This window comes from Dasypus novemcinctus, chromosome 23 (assembly GCF_030445035.2).
Source record: "Dasypus novemcinctus isolate mDasNov1 chromosome 23, mDasNov1.1.hap2, whole genome shotgun sequence".
In the NCBI taxonomy this organism is placed as follows: Eukaryota; Metazoa; Chordata; class Mammalia; order Cingulata; family Dasypodidae; genus Dasypus; species Dasypus novemcinctus.
Genome location: NC_080695.1, coordinates 69,349,706 through 69,372,327, shown reverse-complemented (window position 1 = coordinate 69,372,327; position 22,622 = coordinate 69,349,706).

Genomic DNA, 22,622 nt, shown 5'->3' with positions numbered 1-22,622 from the left:
CCTTCTTATTGACCACTCCATTTCTTAGCTCCTTTTGGCTGCAAAACTCCTTTTAAGAGTTATGTATACATGTTGCCTCCCATTTCTTTGCTCCAATTTTCTTTTTAAAAAATTCCATTCACACATCCTCCTTTCTGTGTGATTTTTATCATATCATTTACTTCAGCATACATTAATATGGGAAGCAGATGTGGCTCAACTGATAGAGCATCCGCCTACCATATAGGAGGTCCAGGGTTCAAACCCAGGACCTTCTGGCCCGTGTGGAGCTGGCGCATGCATGGTGCTGCTGTGCTCAAGGAGTGCTGTGCCACGCAGGGGTGTCCCCTGCATAGGGGAGCCCCATGTGCAAGGACTGTGCCCCCCGCAAGGAGAGCTGCCCTGTGCAAAAAAAAGCGCAGCCCACCCAGGAGTGGCGTCACACACACAGAGCTGATGCAGCAAGATGACACAATAAAAAGAGACACAGATTCCCGGTGCCACCAAGAATGCAAGTGGACACAGAAGAACACACAGCAAATGGATACCAGAGAGCAGAAAACCAGGGGTGGGGGGGAGGATGGGGAAGAGAAATAAAAAGTAAAATAAATCTTAAAAAAAAATGCATTAATAAATCCTGCCTAACAACATTATTGTTGTTTTAGGTAACTGATTGTTTTTAAGTAAATTATAAGAAGATAGAAAAAAATTGCATATGTAAGTCCGTTTTTCTTTGAAACTGAACTAATATGTTAATACTACAAGATGCTAATATCAGACAAAAAAAAAAACATGCTAAGTGAAAGAAACCAGAACCAAAGTACTATATATTGTATAATTCCATTTATATAAAACGTAATTATAAGTCAATTTATAAAGATGGAATTAGAATAGTGGTTATGTAGGGCTGGGGAAGGACAGAGGGATTGAGAGGTAACTGCTAAGGGGTGTGGGGTTTTTCTTTTTGAAAAAATGAAATTGTTCTAAAATCTTTTATGTGGTGAATGCACAACATTGTGATGATACTAAAAGCCATGGATCACACACTTTGGATAGATCATATGGTATGTGAATTTATCTCTTGGGAAACGGACTTTGGCCCAGTGGTTAGGGCGTCCGTCTACCACATGGGAGGCCCGCGGTTCAAGCCCCAGGCCTCCTGGACCCGTGTGGAGCTGGCCCATGCGCAGTGCTGATGCGCGCAAGGAGTGCCCTGCCACGCAGGGGTGTCCCCCGCGTAGGGGAGCCCCACGCGCAAGGAGTGCACCCATAAGGAGAGCCGCCCAGCACGAAGGAGGGAGCAGCCTGCCGAGGAATGGCGCCGCCCACACTTCCCGTGCCACTGACGACAACAGAAGCGGACAAAGAAACAAGACGCAGCAAAAAGACACAGAGAACAGACAACCGGGGGAGGGGAGGGGAATTAAATAAATAAAAAAATAAATCTTTAAAAAAAAAATTTATCTCAGTAAAACTGTTTAAAAATAAATAAATAAATGTGCAAGAATAGCCAGAAATAGCAGCTATGTACAGCAGGAGAAACAGAGAGAGAGAGAGGTGAGGAATTTCCTTGTTTTGTTTTTTGTTTTTTGGTCTGTTTTTGTTTTTTATTATTATTTTTGAAATAATGAAAATGTTCTAATAATGATTGAAGTGATGAATGCAAAACAATGTGATTATGCCAAACACCATTGACTATACACTTTGGATGAATTGTAGGCTTTATTAATATGTACCAATAAAATATATTTGTTCTAAAAAGATATAAAACAGGATCTTTGATATTTATTTACCCACTTATTTACCATTTCCAGTGCTCTTCATTGCTTCCCATAGACTTGAGTTTCCATTGAGTATCATTTTCTTTCAGCTTGAAGGATGTCTTTTAGCATTTCTCATTGTGAAGGTCTACGCACAGCTTTTTATCTATCTGAAAATGCCTTATTTCACCCTCATTTTTAAAGGATATTTTCATGAATATAAAATTTGGGGTTGATTTTTTTTTTCTTTCAGCACTTAAAAAATGTCTTCGCATCGTCTTTGGCTTCCATTGTCTCTAACAAGTCACAGTCATTCAGAATGCTCGACCCTAGTATGTAATGTGTCTTTGTTGTCTCAATGCTTTCAAGATTTTTTTTCCTTTGGTTTTCAGCAATGTGACTATGCTGTGCTAGATGTGGTTCTTTTTTCATTTATCCTGTAAATTGGCATCTTTCATCAAATCTGGGAAGTCTTCAGCCATTATTTATTCAGAAAATTTTCTGACTCAATATCACCTTCTCCTCTTTCTGGGAGACTCCTATTATACAGATATGAAGTGCTGGATATTTTCCCTGGAAGTTTTGTTCACTTTTCTTCGATCTTTTTCTATAATTAAGATTGAATAATTTCTATGGATCTGTCTTTGAATTTCCTGACTTTTCTGCCATCACCAACCTACTATTTAGGCCATTCTGTGAGTTTTTCACTTCAGTAATTGCACATTCAAGTTCTCTAATTTCCATTTAGTTCTCTATTATGTAGTCTCAATTTCTCTGCTAAAAATTCCTATCTGTTCACTTTTTTCTTCTTTTATTTCTGTTCACTTTTTAAGACCATGTTTTCTCTAATTCAATAAACATATTGTCCTGTAACAATGTATGTATAATAGTTGCTTTAAAAATTTGCCTGCTACGTCTAACATTTAATTCACATTTTGTCCAGTTTCTATTGACTGCTTTTTCCCTTGACTTCGGATCACATTTTCCTGTTACTTTGTATGTCTAGAGATTTTTTATTGAATACTGCACATTGTAACACGTCATAGAGACAAGGGCTCCTGGAATCACCCTCAGTATATTAATTCTTATTTTAGAAGACAGTTCAATTCCTGGCTGATCACCTTTAACTTCTATAGATTTGCTTTTACACATGTTAGTGTAGCTCTATGGAAATCCCAAGTGTTTCTCAAGCCCTCTAGCTTGCCAGGACTCAACCTTCAATCTCTGCCTCTGCTGTGGAGTCACGGGGACCCTAACACAGACTTCTGGGCTGCCTCTTTGTGCAGCTTCGTTCTCTCTAATGCTTCGGCCCACAGATCAGCCCCTTCAGGTTTGCTGGACTCTGATCTCTACCTCTTCAGCCTAGCATGACCATTATGCTCTTTCAGAATTCATCTCTCTGACTGGGTTGAGAAATTGTCCCCAGGCAGAAAGCTGGGAAAGCATGGGACTTACGAATTTCTCTTCTCTCCAGATGATAGGCCTACACTTGCTGGTGCCTGGCGCCTGAAAACTGTTGCCTCATGTATTTTTTTCCAGGTTTCTAGTTTTTTTATGCCTGCAGGACTAGTTCAGTATCATTTATTCCATTATTGCAGGAAGAGGCATCTCCCCATTTTTCTTAAACCCATTGCATTTAGGTTTTCACCCCCATCATTGTACTAAAATCTGCACCAGTGACCTCAAAGTTGCTGAACGCCGTAGTTAACTCATAGTTAATTTTAGTATCGTCACAGAGTTGTGCAACCATTGCCACAATGAATTTTAGAACATCTATTTTTTGTCCAGGTTTCTAGTTTTTTGTGCCAGCATCTTTCTTGACCTACCAGCAGCATTTAACAGTCAATGACTCCCTCTTCCTTGTATACTTTCTTTACTTGGCTTCTAGGAAAGCATATGCTCTTAGTTTTCCTCCTACCTTTCCTAGTCTCTCCTCCTTGGTCTCTTTTGCCAGTTCCTTCTCTTCTCTCTGATTTCTTGATGTTAGAAGGTTACAGAGCTCAGTCCTTTTCCTTTCTCTTCTTCTCTATCTACGCCCATTTCTCTACCTTTTTTTTTTGGAGGTATTGGGGATTGAACTCAGGACCTCGTGCATGTGAAGCAGGCACTCAACTACTGAGTTACACCTGCTCCCCCTCCCCCTTTTTTGACTTTTTTTTAGGCACACCCATTTCTTTGGTTATTTTATCTAATCTCATGGTTTAAAATGCCACCAAAATGCCCATGACTTCCAAATTTACATCTCTGAACTCCAGATAGAGATCAAACATATCTCAAAATTATCATGCCCCAAACCCAACCTCCTGATACTCCCTTCACAATATCCATCCATCCAACACGTTCTCCTTCTTGGTAGATGGACATTTAATTCTTCTAGTTGCTCAAGCCAAAAAACTTGGAATAATTCCTGACTCTTCTTTCTTTTACCCCATATCCAACCTATTAAAAAATCTTCTTGATGCTATTTCAGAAATATATCCACTTTCACAGCTATCTCTCAGGTTCAAGCCACCATCATCTCTTTTTTTTTAAGATTTGTTTTATTTATCTATCTCTCCCCACCTCCTCGTTGTTTGCCCTTGCTGTGTCTGTTTGTCTTCTTTGTTTCTTAGGAGGCACCAGGAACTGAACCCAGGACCTTCCATGTGGGAGGCAGGCACTTAATTGCTTAAGCAACCTCTGTCCCGGCTTTGTTGTGTCTCTTGTTGTTTTTCGTCTTGTGTCTCTTGTTGCATCATCTTGTCATGCCAGCTTGCTCTCCTGCTTCTCCTCTGTTTAGAAGACACCAGGATCCTCTGCTCCCTGCTTTATTAGGCTCTCATTATATTTTTTCTTTTTGTGTCTCTTGTTGTGTCATCTTGTGTCAGCTTTTTGTGCCTGCCGGTTGCTCCAACTCACTGTCTTCTTTAGGAGGCACCAGGAACCAAACCACAGACCTCCCGTGTAGTAGGCAGAAGCCCAATTGCTTGAGCCACATCCGCTTCCCCACCATCATCTCTTACCTAGATTACTGCAATACCCTCCTAAATGGTCTCCTTGCTTCTACCTGTGCCCCACTACAGTCTATAATCTACGCAGTGTTCCAAGGGATTTTTGAAAATGTAAATCAGACCACGACACTCCTCTGCTCAAACCCATCCACTGGTTTCCCATTTTTATAACTGTTCATTCATCTATTTAAGAAGTATTTATTGAGAGTCTTCTATGGGCCAGGCACTGTTCTAGGAACTTGTATATACATCAGTGAACAAAAGAGTAAAAAGTCCCTACCCTGAAAAAGGGGCCCTAGCATAGGGAGAGAACGAGTACATAAGAAAGATAAACACATTCTCTAGTGTATGGAAGGGGCTATTGAGAACATACGTAGAGCAGGGTAAGACTCCTTGAGGTCAGGGTAAGTTTTATATAAGGTTGTCAAAGCAGACCTCGTTGAGAAAGTGATATTTGAGCAGAGACCAGAGGGAGGTAAGAGAGTGAGGCCCGAGGCTCCTGGAGGGTAGACCTGCAGGTAGGGGGCACAGAAGAAGGAGGCTCAAGGCAGCCCACCCCGCATGTTCTAGGGACAGCGAGACCGGTGGCCGGAGAGGAGGGAGCGAGAGACGCAGAGGGAGGTGAGGTCAGGGGCAGGACAGAGCGCCAGGCCTGGCTTTTACTCAGAGTCACATTGGAGCCACTGGAGGGCTCCAGCGCAGAAGCGTGAGGTGAACCGACTTTTTTTTTTTTTTTAAGGGTTTTTTTTTTGCCTTTGCCTCTCTGCGCAGGTCCGGGACACCTTTTTTCTTTGTTTTACCAGGAGGTCCGGGGGATCGAACCCGGGTCCTCCATAGAATAAACGGGAGCTCATTTGCTTGAGCCACAGCTGCCCGGGTTTAGGGTTTTCAACGCTTAGACTAAGAAGCCAGGCTCTCCGACAGGGCAGGTGAGGGCCCAGGGTCCCCCACGGCAAGGTCCTCGGGAGCCGAGGGGACCCTGGAGCCAGAGACGAGAAAGGAGGACGGGCAGGCGCTGAGCGCCAAGCGCCGCCTTGGGTAACCCTCCCGGCAGCACCTGGAGGCCAGCACTCCCATCCTGCCGAGGAGGATCCCGAGGCTCACAGAGGCCCGGCCACCCGCCCGACGTCACGGGGCCCACAGGGCTGAGCGAGCGCCTTTGCCACCCTGCCACCCGAATCTACCCAGCCACAGTCTCGCCCAAGTCGTTCCCTCTGCACCTCCACGCCGCTGCTCCGACCTGGTGCCCCGAGGAAGCCGCTGAAGGAGGCTGTTCGCCGAGGACGAGTGGGGATGCCGGCGCCGCCTTTTCTCCAAACGGCAGGGCCCACCCAGGACGTCGCCGTCCAGGTCACCCTGGGGGATGAGAGGCGGCCAAGGAAAGCGGCCGCGCCGCCTGCAGGGCCGGGCGAGCCCACCCTCTGCGGATTCTCCGTGCAGGTGGCACGGCCCAGGCCGGAGGGGCAAGGACCCGAGGACGGTGGAGAGAGCAGGACGCAGCAGGGAGGAGAAGAGCTCTTCAGACGGCCACAGCAGGGCGGAAGACAACCTGGCTGGTGGCGGGCTGTTGGCCAGCGGCCGGCCAGCCCAGGGGGACCAGGCGGCGCCCCTTCAGACGGGGAGCTGCACCTGCTTGCCTGAGAGCGACGCGGGCCGCGGCCGTGCCCAGCGCCGGGCCCAGGGGCCTTCGCTCTGTCCAGGGGGCGCCCGGGTGAGGGGTGCAGGAGCCCCTCCACCTGGACCTCTGGCAGCAGGTCTGCCAGAGCCCGCCGCGCCCACCGCTCCGCCAGTCACCCCAGGCCCACCACCGCTGCACCCCCAGAAGCTGCACCGGCGCAGGGCCACGGCGCAGATGCCAGGAATCTGCTCTCACCACTTAGGGCGCTCTTGGGGAGGGGCCGGCACAGGCCCCCCTGGTACCCAGCCTGTCCCAGGCCACACTCACCTCCCCACAGGGCACCCGTGTTCACCCCAGCGCTTTCTCGGAGTCGCGTCGCTGCAGTGCCGCCCCCACGGGCGGTGGACGAGGCCCCACGGGCTCCAGGAGCCTCAGCGGGTTCAGCTCAGCATTCCGCCCAAGTTCCTCCTCCAGGAAGCCCTCAGCCAGCCTTCAGGGGCAGAGCCCCAGGGGGAAAGCCTGCTGCTGTCGCTCAACTGTGGGGGCTGGCAAGGCCAAGTCTGGTGAACAGTCCAGAGGCTGGAAATTCCGGCAAGGGTGAGGTTCAGGCTGAGTCTGCAGGGTGGACCACAGAGGAGCGAGGGGTGTAGCATTAAGGCAGGATTCCTTCCCTGGCCTGCTTCGAAAGGCTCTTAGTCATTTCTTTTTTAAAGATTTATTTATTTATTTATTTTTCTCCCCCCCCCCCCCCCGCCCCGCCATTGTCTGTTCTCTGTGTCTATTTGCTGTGTCTTCTTCTTTGTCTGCTTCTGTTGTTGTCAGAGGCACAGGAATTTGTGTTTCTCTTTGTTGCATCAGCTTGTGGTGTCAGATCTCTGTGTGTGCGGCACCATTACAGGGCAGGCTGCACTTTCTTTCGCGCTGGGCGGCTCTCCTTACGGGGTGCACTCCTTGCACGTGGGGCTCCCCTACGCGGGGGACACCCCTGTGTGGCAGGGCACTCCTTGTGCGCATCAGCACTGCGCATGGGCCAGCTCCACACGGGTCAGGAGGCCCGGGTTTTGAACCTCAGACCTCCCATGTGGTAGACGGACGCCCTGACCACTGGGCCAAGTCCGCTTCCCTCATTCATTTCTAATCACTTATCTGCTCAGGACCCTGAAGAACTACTAAAACTCAATACTAAAAAGACAAGTCAGCAATTTAAAAATGGGCAAAGGTTCTGAACAGAGAGTTCACAAAAGAAGTTATGCAACTGGCCAATCAGCACATGAAAAGATGCTCGACGTCTTTAGCCATTAGAGAAATGTGAATTGAAACCACAATGAGATGCCACTTCACATTCACTGGGATAGTTGTAATTAAAAAAAAAAAAAAACAGACAATTACAGGCGTTGGTGAAAAATGGGAAGCCTCGTATATTGCTAGTGGGAATGTGAAATGGTGCAGTTGCTGTGGAAAACAGTTTGACAATTGCCCAAATGGGTAAACATAGAGTTATGGAACAATCTAGCAATTCTACTCTTATTTAACAAAGAAAAAATGGAAACGTGTCTACACAAAAACTTGTACATAAATGTTTACAGAAGCCCTAATCACAAAAGTCAAAAGGTAGAAACAACCCAAATATCCATCACCTGATGACTGGATAACTAATATGTGGTCTACCCATATAATGGAATATTATTCAGCCATAAAAAGGAATGAAGTGTTTTTTTTAAACATTTATTTTTTAATTTATTTCTCCCCTCCCCCTCATTGTCTGCTGTGTCCATTCACTGTGTGTTCTTCTGTGTCCGTTGGCATTCTTGTCAGCCGCACTGGAAATCTGTGTCTCTTTTTGTTGCGTCATCTTACTGCGTCAGCTCTCCATGTGTGCAGCTTCACTCTTTGGCAGGCTGTGCTTTTTTTTTCCCTCTCCCCTTCCCCCTGCCCCAGTTGTCTGCTCTGTGTCCATTTGCTGTGTGTTCTTCTGTGTCTGCTTCTATTCTTGTCAGTGGCACAGGAATCTGTGTGTCTTTTTTTGTTGTTGTTGCGTCATCTTGCTGCCTCAGCTCTCCGTGTGTGCGGCGCCACTCCTGGGCAGCCTGCACTTTCTTTCGCGCTGGGTGGCTCTCCTTACGGGGTGCTCTCCTTACGGGGCGCACTCCTTATGCGTGGGGCTCCCCTACCCGGGGGCCTGCGTGGCAGGGCACTCCTTGCGTGCATCAGCTCTGAGTGTGGGCCAGCTCCACATGAGTCAAGGAGTCCCTGGGTTTGAACCACAGACCTCCCATGTGGTAGGCGGGTGCTCTATCCATTGAGCCAAGTCCATTTCCTGCAGGCTGTGCTTTTATAACACTGGGCGTCTCTCCTTATGGGGCACTCTCCTTGCATGTGGGGCTCCCCTACCTGGGGGACGCCCCTGCGTGGCACAGCACTCCTTGCACATATCAGCACTGCGCGTGGGCCAGCTCACCACATGGGTCAGGAGGCTCTGGGTTTGAACCCTGGACCTCCCATGTGGTAGGCAGATGCTCTATCAGTTGAACCAAATCTGCTTCCCAGGAATGAGGTTTTGATCCATGCTAGGATGAGGATGAGCCTTGAGAGATGCTCAGGGAAAGAAGCAGGCACAAAGGCTACATATGCCTGATTCTGTCCATGTGAAATGTCCAGAATAGGAAACTCTACAGAGAAAGAAAACAAATTAGAGGCTGCCTAGGGCTGAGGATAGAGGGTAATGGGGAAATTGAGGAGTAATGGCTTGGGGTACAGGTTTTTTTGGAGGGAGGGTGATAAAAATGTTCTAAAATTCATTGTGGTAATGGTTGAGCAACTCTATGGCTATACTTATAGCCATTGAATTGTACCCCTTAAAGGGGTGAATTGTATGGTGTGTGAATTATATATCAATAAAGCTGTTTTTTTGAAGGCTCCCTTTAGAAGCTGCACTGAGAATAGATAAAAGGGAAGAGTCGGAAGCAAGCATTTTAAACATGTCTCCCTCCTCCCGGATGGCTCCCTCATCTATCTGCTTGTTGTTTCCACTCATTGTCTGCTCATTGTGTCTACTTGTCTTCTTTAGGAGGCACTGGGAACCAAATCCAGGACCTCTCAAGTGGGAGGCAGGTACCCAACCACTTGAGCTACATTCGCTTCCTGCTTGTTGTGTCTGCTCATCTTCTTTAGGAGGTACCAGGAACCAAAACTGGGACCTTCCATGTGGGAGGTAGGCACCCAACTGCTTGAGCCCCATCCACTCCAGAAGCAAGCATTTTAGGTGGGATGCTTACACATGAATCCAGGTGGTAGTGGACCAGTGGTAGCAGTGGAGGTGGTGAAAAGTGGATAGGTTCTGGACATATTTTGGGAAGTAGGAGCAACCATATTTCCAGAAGAACTGGAGATGTGGTGAGTGAAATAGAGAGGGGTCAAGGATGACTCCAAGTTTTGTTGTGAGTATCTGGTGGGTTGGGGTTGCTGTGAACTGAGATGGAAAAGACTGGGGGTGAAGCAGGTTTGGGAGGGAACATTAGAAATCAGATCTCAACATATTAATCTAGGTTTTGCTAGTTACACTTTTTCAGGTTCAAGAAGTCTCCCTTCTAGTCTTTTTTCACTTAGAGTTATTGAAAAGAGTACCGAATTCCATCAAATAGTTTTTTTCTGAATTTGAAATGATCATATATATTTTCTCCTTTAATCTTTTAATGATGCGAAATACAGGAAGACATTTTCTAATATTAAGACTTCCTTTTGTCCCTGGGATAAATAAGCTTTATATGGTCAAAGCAGGGTTTTTTTTTTTTTTTTTTTTTTTTTTTAAAGATTTATTTATTTATTTAATTCCCCCCCTCCCCTGGTTGTCTGTTCTTGGTGTCTATTTGCTGCGTCTTGTTTCTTTTGTCGTCAGCGGCACGGGAAGTGTGGGCGGCGCCATTCCTGGGCAGGCTGCTCTTTTCACGCTGGGCGGCTTTCCTCACGGGCGCACTCCTTGCGCGTGGGGCTCCCCCACGCGGGGGACACCTCTGCGTGTCAAGGCACTCCTTGCGCGCATCAGCGCTGCGCATGACCAGCTCCACACGGGTCAAGGAGGCCCGGGGTTTGAACCGCGGACCTCCCATATGGTAGACGGACGCCCTAACCACTGGGCCAAAGTCCGTTTCCCAAAGCAGGGTTTTTATTGTTAGTTTGCTTGTCTGTTTTACTGTTAGCCTTGCCTTTAATATATTGCTGAATTTGGTTTGTTAATATTTATTTAGGATTTTCACATCTACTTTCAGAAATGAGATTGTTTTTTCTTTTCATACGGTCCTCATCTTACAAAATTAGGTGAGTTGCTCTCCCTCATTATTTTCCTTTCTGGAAGTTTAAATAAGATAGGATTTAACTGTTCAGTAAATATTTGATACAACTCACCTTTTTAAAATTTATTATTTATTTTTTTATTTCTTTCCCCTTCTCCCCGCCCCGCCCCCCATTGTCTGCTCTCTATGTCCATTCGCTGTGTGTTCTTCTGTGTCCATTTCTATTCTTGTCAGCGGCACCCGGAATCATTGCGTCATCTTGCTGTGTCAGCTCTCCGTGTGTGTGGCACCATTCCTGGGTAGGCTGCACTTTCTTTCGCACTGGGCGGCTCTCCTTACGGGGCGCACTCCTTGTGCATGGGGCTCCCCTACGCAGGGGACACCCCTGCGTGGCACAGCACTCCTTGAGTGCATCAGCACTGCGCATGGGCCAGCTCCACACGGGTCAAGGAGGCCCGGGGTTTGAACCGCAGACCTCCCATGTGGTCGACGGACGCCCTAACCACTGGGCCAATTCCACTTCCCATTAATTTTCAACCTTTCTTTTCTAATATATTCATTTAATCTGCTTGAGTGGCATGCTACATATTTAGATATGTAATGTGTTTTATTATTGTTCAGTTCTAAATATTTTCCAATTTCCAATATTATTTCATCTTTTACCCATGTATTAGGAGTGTGTTTGAAAATTTCCATTCTTTGGGGTTTTATTAATGATTTTTTTGTTACCAGTTCTGAATTTCATTGTATTGTCATAGAGAACATGGTCTCTATGATAGTGATTTTTTAAAGTCAACACAAGGTTGATTTTCATAAATGTTCATTAGTGGTTTTTTTTACAAATCAATTTAATTGATACAAATTAATAAAGCGTATAATTCATCCAAAATGTGCAATCAATGGCATTTGATATAATCACATAGTTGTGATTCTGGAAGGGTAAGGGCCCCCAAATAGCCATCATTGCTAGAGCACTTGCATTATTTCAGTAATAATAAAAAGACAAACAAGAAAATTCTTCACCTCGCTCTCTCTTTCTGATTCCCCTGCTGTACATAGCTGCTATTTCTGGCTAGTCTCACACAATTATTTATTTATTTTTAAGCAGTCTTATTGAGATATATTCGCATATCATACATTCTATCTAAAGTGTATAATCAATAGCTTTTAGTGCAATTACAATGCCATTAGTTTTCTGATTTTTTTTAAGATTTATTTTTATTTATTTCTCTTCCCTTCCCCCTCCCACCAGTTGTCTGCTCTCTGTGTCCATTTGCTGTATGTTCTTCTGTGTCTGCTTCTATTCTTGTCAGCAGCCCAGGAATCTGTGTCTCTTTTTGTTGTGTCATTTTGTTGTGTCAGCTCTCTGTGTGTGTGGCGCCACTCCTGGCAGGCTGCACTTTCTTTCGCGCTGGGCGGCTCTCCTTACGGGGCGCACTCCTTGCGCGTGGGGCTCCCCTACGTGGGGACATCCCTGCGTGGCAGGGCCCTCCTTGCGCGCATCAGCACTGCGCATGGGCCAGCTCCACACGGGTCAAGGAGGTCCTGGTTTGAACTGCAGACCTCCCATGTGGTAGGCCCTAACCACTGGACCAAGTCCACTTCCCTGATTGTTTTAATACATACTTGAAACTGTCTTGTTCAAAAGTTCTTACTATTTTACTATTATTTATCCCCCACTCTTTTTCTTCCTATTCTTTTTCTGTTTTATATATTGTTTACTGAGAGAAGAGTGTTAACATCGCTCACTCTGAATGTGGATTACTCAATTTCTCCTTTTAGTTCTGCTCATTTTTGCTTTATATATTTTGAGGTTATGTTATTAGATGCATATACGTTTGACATCTATCTGGAAATTTTTAAAAAAATCAATATATAGCAAGCCAGTATCCTTAAAAATGCTTTTTGAAAATAACAAAAAGTAAGTTTTTACCTTAAAGTCTATGTCATCTGATATTAATTGGGTTATATCAACTTTCTTTGGGTGAATAGTTCCATGTCTTGCAACTTTTCTGTATTCCTTATGATTTAAGAGTGTCTCTTTTAAATAATATTCAGCTAGGCTACAGAAAAAAAAATCCACCTGATGTCAATTCTACCCAAACTGATCTACAAATCTAACGCAATCCCAATAAAAATCCCAACAGCCTTCTTGGTAGAATTGGAAAAGCCAATTATCAAATTTATCTGGAAGGGTAAGGGCCCCCTGTGGAGAAGTAGGAGCCTGTGACCACCCTCACCTGAGAGGAAAATTCCACAGCCGCCTAACCGCCTATATCTCGCTTCTGTAACAAGCTTGCTCGACTGTAAAACCTTATCTCAGAGCCTCCTCCTGTAGAAAGTCTCGTCAGCCCCTGCCAAAAGACCGACCTGACCCAGACCCTTGTAAATAACTAGAAATCCCTGACCGCTTGTCTCCCCTGATAGAATTCCCAGCGCTTGATTAACCACAAACACCTGCTTCTGCACGTGCTTGCTTGCTGAGCTATTGCCCCCCACTCTGAACCTAAAGGCCTGTATAAGCAAACTCCCCCCGCGACCCGGGGCTGCTCTCTCCTCTGCGGAGGATGCGTCAGTCGCTGCGCAGCTAATAAAGCTCTCAATTGGAACTTTAATCAAAGTCTGAGTCTGGTCGATATCGCTGGTCTATAACACCCCAAATAGCCAAAAATATCTTTAAAAAGAAGAATGAAGTTGGAGGACTCTCAATTCCTGACTTTAAAGCATATTATGTAGCTACAGTGGTAAAAACCAGCAGGTTACTGGCATAAAGACAGACAGATTGACCAATGGGATTGAGCTGGGAGTACAGAAATAGACCCTCACATCTATGGTCAAGTGATTTTTTTGACAAAGCTGTCAAACCCACCCAGATGGGTCAGAACAGTCTATTTGACAATGGTGTTGGGAAAACTGGACATCCATATCCAAAAGAAAGAAAGAGGGCCCCTATCTCATAGCTTAAGACAAAATTTAACTTAAAATGGATCAAGAACCTAAACATAAAAGCTAGACCTATAAAACTCCTAGAAGAAAATGTAGGGAAACATCTTCAAGATCTGGTGGTAGGTGGTGTTTTCTTAAACCTTACACACACAGCATGAGCAATGAAAGAAAAAAAAGATAAGTGGGATCTCCTCAAAATTAAACACTTTTGGGCTTCAAATAACTTTGCTGAAAAGGTGAAAAGATAGCCTACTCAATGGGAGAAAATTTTCAGAAATCACATATCCAACAGGATTAATACTCATGTTCTATAAAGACATCATACAACTCAATAACAGACAGGTCAGCCACCCCATTTAAAAATGGGTAAAAGACTTGAATACACATTTTTCCAAAGAGGAAATACAAATGGCCAAAAAGCACATGAAAAAATGTTCAACATCACTAGCTATTAGGGAAATACAGATCAAAACTACAATGAGCTTATCATTTCTTGCCTTACAGAATGGACATTTTTAAAAAACAGAATTAAAAAAATTAACAGAGAATTTCAAGTGCTGGAGAGGATGTGGAGAAATAGCAACTCCTTCACTGCTGGTGGGAGTGTGAAATGGTGCAGCCTCTGGGCAAGGCGGTTTGGTCGTTCCTCAGGAAGCTAAATATAGAACTGCCATATGATACAGCAATCCCACTGCTAGGAATATATTTAGAAGATCTGAAAGCAAGGACATGAACAGATATTTGCACACCAATGTTCCTACCATCACTATTCACCATTGCTAAAAGATGGAAACACCCTAAGTACCCACCAATTGATGAATGGATAAACAACATGTGGTATATACATACAATGGAATACTATTCAGCTGTAAGAAGAACTTGGGTTGCAAATGATAACATGGATGAAACTTGAGGATATTACGTTGGGTGAAATAAGTCAGATACAAAAGGACAAATATTGTATGGTCTCACTGATATGAACTAAATACGATGCATGAATTTATGGAGTTACTACAGAGTTTAAGTTAGTAAGAGATAGAATGTGGGTTGAGAAGGGAGAGCTGTTGCTGAATGTATGTAGAATGTTTAATAATATTAAGTATAAGTATGTGGGGAAGCGAATTTGGCTCAACTGATAGAGCATCCGTCTACCATATAGGAGGTCGAGGGTTCAAACCCAGGGCCTCCTGACCCGTGTGGCGAGCTGGCCCACGTGCAGGGCGGATGCAGGCAAGGAGTACCCTGCCACATGGGGGTGTCCCCCGTGTAGGGGAGCCCTTGCAGAAGGAATGCACCCTGCAAGGAGAGCCACCCAGCGCAAAAAAAAGTGCAGCCTGCCCAGGAGTGGCGCCACACACACAGAGAGCTCACACAGCAAGATGATGCAACAAAAAGAGACACAGATTCCCAGTGCTGCTGACAAGAATGCAAGCTGACACAGAAGAACACACAGCAAATGGACACAGAGAAGACAACAGGGCAGGGTGGGGAAGGGGAGAGAAATAAATTAAAAATAAATTTTAAAAAAAAGTGTAAATATGTGGAAGTGGATAAAGTTGATGCTAACATATTATAATGAATATAACTAACATTACTAATTTATAAATGCAATTGTGGCTTGCAAGGGGCAATCTAGGAAGGTTAATGTAAATTGAAAAACAGCTAGAGGATAATCTAGGGACCGTATAACAGTGATTTTGGTGGTAGATGAGGATTATGGTTAATAATATAAATACAAGAATATATATACCCCTCTTACAAGGAGTTAAAAATATGGTGATACATGGGGGAAAATGCAACTAATGAAACTTAAAGACAGTATTGTAATATTTTTGTAGCAAAGGCAAAGAAGGTAATCTATCAATGCTAAAGGTAAAAAAAAAAACAAATATGGAATTTAGCTTCATAAGATTAATATAATTATGCATTTTTCTTCCTTTTCTTCATTAACAAGGAGTCCTTGGTCATGTCATTCAATCAATCTGTGACCATTTATTTATACTTCTGAACAACGGAGAAGCAATTTTGTTTTTAGAATTAAATAAGATAAATGTGTCTGGACAGAATTTTTTTTGTTCTTTTTTAGTGTATTTATCTATTTATTTGCTTTTGTTATTTTGTGAGTGTTTTATTTTTTTTCTGTTAATTTGTTTTCTTTTTGGACAGAATTTTTTAAGGTAATGCTTCCATAATTTGTTAAGGTGCCTTTTGTCTGTAATTTTATTTTTTGAAGTTGAAATCAAGTTTACTTAAAAAAAAAATCTAAAAAAAAAAAAAAAAAATCTATCCGACAGGCGTGGGTGTGGCTCAAGAAGTTGAGCGCCTGCCTCCCACATGGGAGGTCCCGGGTTCCGATCCCAGCGACTCCTAAAGGAAAAAAAAAAAAGAGCAAGGAGAAAAAAAGTTCCATCTGAGAATCTGTCTGTTGTCATGTTTTACCAATTTGCAATTATTGTAATTACTTTCATGTTTAAATTTACTTCTACCATCTTATTCTTTTTTCCTGTTTTTTCCTCACTTTCTCTACTTTCCTGCTTTTTCATTGGACTGACAAAGTTTTCTTTATTCCTTCTTATTCTCAATTGGTTTGAAAGTCATATCTTCTGAAACTCCTATTAGACAAGTCAGGACATCTGATCCTATTTTCTTTGTCTCTTAATTTCCCCTTCACATTTTCATCTTTTATTATATCTCTATATGTTCTAATTTCCTCAGGCTTTTCATTTCATTGATTCCCTCTTCAGCTGTCTAATTTGCTATTCATATTATATTTTATTTTAACCTTAACTATATTTCATATTTCTAGAAATTTTGGTTCTTTGAAAACCCTGCCTTTTTTTCCCCAAAGTGTCTTATTGTTTTTCTTATGTGTTTTTGCTTCTTTTTCATGGATTTAATAATTCACAAATTCTCCCTTTATCTTGCCTAGGAGATTACTCCACCAGCTGAAGTCCTTGAGAGACTAGTCCTTCCTTGTTTTGCCATTTCTCCTGAATCTTGTTCTTGGTGCGTTTTGTTGTTTGTTTGTCTGTTTTTTGTGAATAATTTGTGATTTTGAAATGTAAGCTTGGGAAGCAGACTTGGCCTAGTGGTTAGGGCGTCCGTCTACCACATGGGAGGTCCGCGATTCAAACCCCGGGCCTCCTTGACCCGTGTGGAGCTGGCCCATGCGCAGTGCTGATGCGCACAAGGAGTGCCGTGCCACGCAGGGGTGTCCCCCGCGTAGGGGAGCCCCACCGGCAAGGAGTGCGCCCTGTAAGGAGAGCTGCCCAGCACGAAGGAAAGTGCAGCCTGCCCAGGAATGGCGCTGCACACACAGAGAGCTGATGCATCAAGATGATGCAACAAAAAGAAACAGATTCCTGTGTCACTGACAACAACAGAGGCGGACAAAGAAGAACATGCAGCAAATGGACACAGAGAGCAGACAACGGGGGGGTTGGGGGAGGAAGGGAAGAGAAATACATAAAAATAAATAAATAATTTTTAAAAATTAGGTAAAAAAAACCCCAAAAACATAAGCTTATCTTCAGGAGGACTTTACCTGCAGTAATTAAAGGCATGTCCCTTCAAAGATAGGTTTCTACCAGGCATCTCAAGCATCAATAGCTTGGAGTCCATTTTTAAAGTTAATTTCTCTGTTTGGAATTCTTGAACTATTCCGTTATAATAAACTCAAGTCCCAAACCCACATTAAATGCAGGCCCTTGTTTACAAATTCCCAGGCAAGATACTTTCCCCACCATCTGGGGACCAAATAGAGACAGAAATGCATCCTTGCATTTTTCCAATTCTTGCTTTCACTCTGGGTTTGGTTCTTCAAGAGTCCCACCTCTTTGGGAAGTGGAAGCTTCCTGCTCCATAGAAACTCAAGACCTCATCTCTCGTCCCCACCTGAGTTGGAAACACAAGCCCTCAGAAGTTTGCTTCTGGCTAAAGTGAAGTGGCAACGACTGGCTTTACTCCCCCACCATGAGCCACCTGGAAAAGCACAGCCAGCACCTGTTTCCAGGTATTGGGCTGGGAAGCGACGAGCCGCAGTAGCAGCACCTTGCTACCTGGAGGCGATGTGGGGCGCAGGAACCCACACAAAGCCTGCAGCCTCCCCGAGTCAGGAGGTCAGAGCCTGGAGTTTGGAAAGGCTGAGGGGGCTGGCAGGTGTGGAGCTGATCACTGGAGAGGAGGGAGCCCCCAGGAGAAGGGAACTCTTGAGAACTGACTGAGGCACACCGGGGAGGACTCTGCAACACTGGGTAAGGCGCTACCAGAGCGGGGCAGGCAGGACCAGTCCCAGGACTCGTACATGGCTGGGAGCAATCAGGGCTCCCAACGACCCCAGGGGAAAGCCTTGTACTATACATGGGGCATCAGGCAGGACCACCGGAAGGGTGTTTCCTTAGTAACACTAGACTCACCCTAGCAAAGGTTAAAAGCAAACCTTGAGAAGGCTCCACTGACATCAAGTCATGGAGCTGAATGTCAGAACAAAATTCAACTCTATTTAAAGAAACACAAAAATTCCAGGGGGAATGGATGTGGCTCCAGCAGTTGGGCACCTGCCTCCCACATGGGAGGTCCTGGGTTCAGTTTCCAGTGCCTCCTAAAGAAGACGAGCAGACTCCACGATGAGCAAGATGTCACAACGAGCATGACACCACAAGGAGCAAGACGCCACAACGAGCAGGGCATGATCATGGTCCTCCCATATGGAATGTCCTGGGTTCAGTGTTCAGTGCCTCCTAAAGACAAGGAGCAGACAAGGAGCAGACAGACAAGGGAGCCATCTTGGGGGGAAGGGGATCAAAATAATTTTAAAAATTAAAAGAAGAAAGTTACTATTATTTTTTTTAAATGATTAAAAGTGGTACCTTTCATCATTTTAAAATTACAGAGAGACCAACAAATGCAAAATTCACAATGTTTTGACATCCTATCAAAAATTACCAGTCATGCAAAAAAAAAACAAACAAACAAAAAACAGCAAAATATAACCAGGAGAAAAACCAATGAATGGAAACAGATCCAGAAGGGACAGTGATGGCAAATCTATCAGATACCAATAATAAATACTTTATAAATATGTGCTTCTTTCAAGAAGGTAGAGGGAAACATACACATAATCAAGAAGAGAAATGGAAGATATCAAAAAATCCCATTATAAGATATTGAATGGAACAGCAGATTAGACAAATTTAGAACCAAAGATCCCCAAGTTTTAAGGACATAGCAATGGAAATTATCTAAGTTGAAGCACAGGAAAAAAAGAAGAGAACACCAATAACCTGGAGGCTCAGAGGGATGACGAGACAAAAAAACATTTTTTTGAAGAAATGATAGCTGAATATTTTGCAAAGTTGATGAAAACTAGAAACCCACAGACTCAAGAATCTCAATGAACTCCAAGCAAGATAAATCAAAGAAAATCATTCCAAGGCACATTATAAAAAATTGCTGAACACCAGTGATAAATAGGAAATCTGAAAAGCAATCAGGAGGGAAACGGATGTGGATCAAGCTGTTGGGCTCCCGCCTACCATATAGGAGGTCCAGGGTTTCATACCCAGGGGCTCCTGGTGAGGGCGAGCTGGCCTGCATGGTGAGCCGGCCCACGTGGAGTGCAGGCCCGTGCCAGAGTGCCGCCCCACACAGGAGTGCTGGCCAATGCGGAGAGCTGGTGCAGCCAAGATGACACAACAAAGAGAGATACAGAGGAGAGACATAACAGAACAGGGAGCTGAGGTGACACAAGAGAGTGATCGCCTCTTTCCCACACCTGTAGGTTCCAGGATCCGTTCCCGGAGCAGCCTAATGAGAATACCTGCAGACACAGAAGAACATGCAGTGAATGGACTCAAAGAGCAGACAATGGGGGGGGGGGGGGGGGAGGGGGAGAATAAATAAATCTTTTAAAAAAAGAAAGCAAACAGGAGGGAAAAAACCTCCAAAAACCAGGCATATTATGTACGAAGGCACAGAGATCACCATGAAAGCAGACTTCTCATCATACAGTATGCAAGCTACAAGACAGTGGACAGATAGCTTTGAAGTATTGACAGAAAAAGCTACCAAGCCAGGAGTTTACCCAGTGTAAATATCTTTCATAAATGAAGGTAAAATTAAAAATATTTTCAGATAAGCCAAAGCTGAGAGTATTCATCTCTAGCAGACCTGTACTGTAAGAAATAAGGAAAATATTTAAGCCTAAGAAAATGATATCAGATGGAAATTTGGATCTACACAAAGGCAGAAGGCAAGAAATGGTAAATATGTACATAAATCCAAAAGACATTTTTTCTCATTTTTAATCTTTGAAAGATGATTAACTGTTTAAAGAAAAAAATAAACATCATGGGGTTTATAGCATATGTAGGAGTTAAATATATGGTAATTATACAAAATATGAGAGAAATAAGTACATATTATTTTAAGTTCTTACAATATATTTGAAGTGGTATAAACATACACACACACCCTTACAATTTTTTTTTACTTTTATTTTTTTTTACTTTATTACACTTACAAATTTTTTTTACTTTTATTTTTTTTAAAGATTTATTTTTTGTTTATTTCTCTCCCCTTCCTCCTCCCCCCGCCCAGTTGTCTGCTCTCTGTGTCCATTCGCTCTGTGTTCTGCTGTGACAGCTTCTATCCTTATCAGCAGCACCGGTAATCTGTGTTTCTTTTTGTTGCATCATCTTGTTGTGTCAGCTCTCCATGTGTGTGGTGCCATTCTTGGGCAGGCTGCACTTTCCTTCACGCTGGGTGACTCTCCTTAAAGGGCCCACTCCTTGCGCGCGGGGCTCCCCTATGCGGGGGACACCCCTGCATGGCAGGGCACTCCTTGCGCGCATCAGCACCGCACATGGGCCAGCTCCACACAGGTCAAGGAGGCCCGGGTTTGAACCACGGACCTCCCATGTGGTAGGCGGATGCCTTATCCGTTGGGCCAATTCTGCTTCCCTACCACTTAAAATTTTTAAAAAGGCACAGCTAGTATTCATACTGGAGAAAAACTGGGATAATTTAAAAAACTCAATGAATCCCAAAGTCAAGAAGAGGGAAGCGGATGTGTCTCAAGCGATAAGACCTCCACCTACCATATGGGAGGACCCAGGTTTGATCCCCAGGGCATCCTGATGAAAAAGAAGAAGAGAAAGTGTGCTTGTGTGGCAAGCCAGTGCCTGCACAGTGAGGCAGTGCCCGCGCGAGTGAGTCACGCAGCAAGATGATGATGCAACAAAAGAGAGACAAGGGGAGAGTCAAGGTGAAGCTCAGCAGAAACCAGGAACTGAGGTGGTACAATTGACAGGAAACCTCTCTCCCCATCAGAGGTCCCCAGGATTGAATCCCAGTGAATCCTAGAAAAGGAAAATGAGAAGAGAAGACAAAAAGAGAAATAGATATAGAAGATGACAGAGTGAATGGATACAGACAGCAAAAAGAACAGGGCAGGGAGAGAGAGGGGGAGGGAGGAGGGGAGGGGAAAATAAATAAATCTTAAAGTCAAGAAGAGAAGGGAAACGGACTTTGGCCCAGTGGTTAGGGCGTCCGTCTACCACATGGGAGGTCCGCGGTTCAAACCCCGGGCCTCCTTGACCCATGTGGAGCTGGCCATGCGCAGCGCTGATGCGCGCAAGGAGTGCCGTGCCATGCAAGGGTGTCCCCCGCGTAGGGGAGCCCCACGCGCAAGGAGTGCGCCCGTGAGGAGCGCCGCCCAGCGTGAAAAGAAAGTGCAGCCTGCCCAGGAATGGCGCCGCCCACACTTCCCGTGCCGCTGACGACAACAGAAGCGGACAAAGAAACAAGACGCAGCAAAAAGACACCAAGAACAGACAACCGGGGGAGGGGGGGAAATTAAATAAATAAATAAATCTTTAAAAAAAAAAAAAAAAGAAGAGAAGAAAAAAGGAATAAAGAGCAAATGGAACAAATAGAAGGCAAATAACAATAAATTTAAACCTAACCATATTAATAACTACATCAATGCAAATGGCCTAAACACCTCAATTAAAAGTATGCAATTGTTACATTGGATGCAAAAGCAAGACACAACTATATATTGTTTACCAAAAAAAACCCACTTTAATTATTAAGGCACAGATAGATTAAAAATAAAAGGATGGAAAAAGACATATCATGGAAACACGAATTACAGGGAAGTTAGGGTGGTTATATTAATAGCAGGCAAAGTACATTTCAGAACCAGGAATGTTACCTGGGATAAAGAAGACCATTTTACGGGTGATAAAGGGGTCAATTAATCAAACTCATAGAATAATACTGAAAGCATATGCACTTCATAGTAGAGCTTGAAAATACATGAAGAAAACCTGGGAGAACAGAAGAATAAATAGGAAAACCTACAATTAGAGGAATTTGACACTCCTTTCTCAGTAATAATAGAACAAGTAGAGGAAACCTCAACAGAACACTTGGGCAGCATGGCCAATCAACGCCTTGATTGACCTTTATAGAACACTACACAAGTGACTGCAGAATACAGATTTTAAAGCATCCATCAAACAGTCACCAAAATAGACCCTATTCTGGGTTGTAAAATGAGACTCAATAAATACATAAAAGAATTGAACTCATATAAACTATGTTTCTTGACCAAAATGGAAACTAGAAATGAATAACAGAAATATATCTGGAAAATACTCATATGTTTGGAATTGAAATAACGCAATTCTAAGTAGCCTGTTGTTCAAAGGGATGTTAGAAAATATATTGCACTGAATGAAAATAAAACTACAACATATTAAAATGTGTGGGATGTACATAGAGCAGTGATTAGAGGGAAACTTTTAACCCTAAGTGTTAATATTTACACAATAAAAAGGTCTCATGGCAATTAAGTTTATACATTAAAAAAACTGGAAAAAAGAGTAAGTTCATACTAAAATAAGCAGAAGGAAGGAATAAGATAGAGATGAGTGGAAATCAAAGAGAAAGCAGAAAAACAACAGAGAAAAATCAATGAAACCAAAAGCTGGTTCTTTGAAAATATCAATAAAATTGATGACTCTCTAGCAAAAAA